The following is a 3774-nucleotide window of genomic DNA, read 5'->3' as shown; positions in this document are numbered from 1 at the left end:
TCATTTCATTCTGCAGTTTCGCAAGTCACTGTTTTATCAGTTACCTGTAGTCTAGATTTGATTTTTATCTTTAATTTCTCTTGAAACCAGAAATGTTGTGAAATTTGTAGCTGTTTTGTTGGTTACTGTTGTGAAACACAGCCTTCCTGACATACATTATCATGGCAAAAAATTGTTATCCTCCCTGATTAATGTATTCTCAATGCAAAGTAAATTGTAAAACACAAATAAGCATTTCATAGAAATATTGCAATGGCACGCTGCAATGTTCCATAGTCAATATACACACGCTGTCCAAATATTGTATAAATAGGAGGCAGTGTCTTGAAGTTATTTATTGGATATTATTCAGAAAATAATCTAAAGGTGTTGTCCTGAATAAATCTAACAAAAATATCCACATGCAATTACCTCTGACACTCCCAGATCAGGCTGAATACAGTGTAAAGTTCTTTTTAGTTAATCTTGACAAACCATCTTAAACCTGGAAAGGCTACCTGGCCACAACTGTGTGATTTTTATTGTTTCCCAACAAGTCAAGAACTGCAACTTCATAATGACATAGTGATTCAGCCAAAAATAAATCAAACAAGTAGCTCAGTTACGAAGCCTGCTTAAGCTGACATTTTAAAATAATTCAGATATACTCGCTTTTTGAGGTTGTTTTAGAAAGTAAAAGTTTTATTTATCTGCTTTCTTCTCTTTACACAAAAGCAAGACTATCGCATTCATGGGTTCTGGGCGTTGCTGGCAAAGCCAGTGTTTCTTTCACCCTTCTGTTGCTGCTCTTGGACAGCAGCTTAATTAGCCATTTCAGAGGGCAATTGGAGGTCAAACACCTTGCTCTAGGCCTGGAGTCACACACAGGCCAGAGCCTTATATCCTTCAATAAGAATACCAACATTCGTTTTTATCTTCACATGAGAGCAGAGGCCTAATCTACAACATTTTTCTTCATACATGAATACCTTTGTTGCAGAATTAATTCAGCAAGCTTTCCTGCACTACCTATCTTCCGGCATCTGGCTGTAGTTGCCCCAGCCTGGTTTCTGCCTTACCTCAGCTATCCTCTCCACTCTCCTGCGTTGTAACTTCTGGAGCGCTAAAGGATTTCAATTGATCCCTTTCATTTCTCACTCTCCCGTGACGATACTTTAAAAAAAAACTGCAGGTTTCACCGACACGCTGGCATCAGCCAGATCAACCTCGCCACCACTTTCTTCGGCCCTTCCATTTTGTCAGATTTATACTGCTTCTTGTCCAATGTCTAGTGGGCACGCACAAACATGGGCAAAATTTACACTCTAGTTTAGATCCCTATTATTGTTTTTTCCTTAGCCACTTCATGTATCCATTTGGACCCGGGATTAGCTCCATTACTGCCCTTATTGCTGCCTCTGAGCCTGGCTTTCTTTATCAGATGTTGACATCCTTGCCTGGGCCTTTGCTGTCTCTGAGCCAGACAATGTTTTATGCTTAGGAAGGAACTGCAGATGCTGGTTTAAACTGAAGATAAACACAAAATGCTGGAGTAACTCAGCGGGACAGGCAGCATCTCTGGAGAGAAGGAATGGATGACATTTCGAGTCGAGACCCTTCTTCAGTCTGCTGGACTGGTGGTGGGGGTAGAAACTTTCACATGCTGTAATGTCTTTAGATGAGCACTTAACATGCCATGACATAGAGGGCTATGCGCCAAGTGAAAGAAATTGGAATTAGTATTGATAGGTACTTGATGGCTGGCATGTACACGCTATGCTAAAAGGGCCTGCTCCAGTGCTGTAGTGCCTCTGCGGCAACAATTGTTTTCAATGGCACAGGCACTACACAGGCAAGTATCCTTCCTGAAGATCAAACATCAAGTCCCATGTTCCTACTGAGTAGCAGCAGCAACAGTATTAATTGCCAGTATTAATTGCTCGGTGAAGTGGGGAAAGGGCGGCAGCTCATTAGTTAAGCAGCACCTGTTATCAGAGGTGCAAGGTAATGGGAATGATATGAAGAACTGTCTGTGAGATATCAGTATCTTCTATAGTCAGAATATCTGTATTTTCAGTATCTTCTCCTTGCACCTCAGGTGTCTCTGCCAGGGTATAGGTTGCCAGTGAGTCTCATCGCCATCAGCTCTAGTTAGCACAACAGAGATATGGACTCCTGGCATGAGATGGAACGGATATCCGAGTCATTAGCCGGCCTTTAAAAACCTATGCTCCAGGCAGAAGGGGAGCAGGAGCCACTTCCAACAGGTGCCGAGTATTAATCGACTGCTAAACACTCTGGACCTTGTGAACCTCTCCAGGGTCACTGCAGCTTGACCCTCACATCAGGAATCTGTGTCATCATCCATTCTGGTTGTGATGCAAACTTGCCTGCCTCCCATTCAAACTCACTGTTTCAGAGTCTGCTTCACCTCAGAGGAACTGATGGACCGATTAAAGAGTGATCTCCAAGTAAGATACATCACCCATAACCTCTCAGCAAGAGGGAAATAATCCCTCTCACGGGTTTCTGTTCTTCTGCCTCACCCATGAAATAATAAACAGAAAAATACCTAAAAGCCCGATGGTTCCAGTGTTTTGTAGTTGCAGCAGGAACTCATTGAACTAAGCATTGGAAGGTCAACAACACTGTTCAAATCTCAAGCCTGAACAACATTCAGAATGGCCTTCTAGATGTCCCTCTCAAACTACAGCAATTATACCATAAAAGTAGAATCAAACTTCTTGTTAAAAGGATTACTGCGAGCTGAGTATTTTTTTATTATGCTATCAGGGATATGCTGGGCACTTTGGACTGCATATTCATGCTAGGCACTTTGGACTGTAGTGTTCATGGAATAGCTCACCCTGCTAATATTTGAATGGGGAAGCAGTTTGACTCATTTCAAGATAAAATAATGGTGAAATAATTAGTAATTGAGGACAGCGAGACTGTGCTCGAGGACAGCGGCAATGAGGCATCATAAATGGGGTATGGATGACTGCTTGTGAGATATCAGTTAATTACTTTGCACCTTGGGTTATTGTTTTGGCCATAGGTCTTTTGTTTGAGTCATGGCATATAGTCTGATCACCAACCTCTAATAATTCAGGTACCTTTCTCCTTTCAGAACATGTTAGGCTTTCCATTGTGTAGTGTTATCAAGGGCACAACATTGTCACATCAATTTGCAAAACTCGGGCTGGAGATCAGTCGGATCTCACAAGGTATTTGAATATAAACTTTGGACAATTGTTGTCCATCCCCCTAAAACATTCTGTTATAGAGGGTAGAATACATGTACCTCTACTGTAAAAACGTCAAGTGTAATTTTCTCCTAACCTGTAAGCCTAATTATAATGCACTGTCTCTCTTATAGGTGCACAGGTTCTTCAATATGGATGTGCAGAGCTCTTCTGTGTGGGGAACAGACAGATGGACCCCAATATAGGTGAGGACAGCAGGTGGGGCTTCTGTCCAGATGTGCAGTCTGTCATGTTGGAAATGGGAAAAAAAAACCAGATTGTGCCAAGGCCTGAAAGTGATGTTTACATATTGCTTACTTTAATAGGAAACCCAATCCTGTTTGCCCTAAGGCAGTTGCCACCATAAATCCAATATCTAGGGTTGAGAATGTAAGTCCCCATACCACCAGCTGAGCCCCTGACTCCCCGTGCTTTATCCCTGACATTTCCTGGCTCACCCAACCAGCTCCTGACCCTTCTCCCACTCAATGAGTTTCTGACACTCCTACCACCCCATCCTGTTCCTGACATTCCCCAAGCAGCTTCTGAC

This window comes from Amblyraja radiata, chromosome 10 (assembly GCF_010909765.2).
Source record: "Amblyraja radiata isolate CabotCenter1 chromosome 10, sAmbRad1.1.pri, whole genome shotgun sequence".
Classification (NCBI taxonomy): Eukaryota; Metazoa; Chordata; class Chondrichthyes; order Rajiformes; family Rajidae; genus Amblyraja; species Amblyraja radiata.
Note: the sequence above shows the minus strand (reverse complement) of the source record.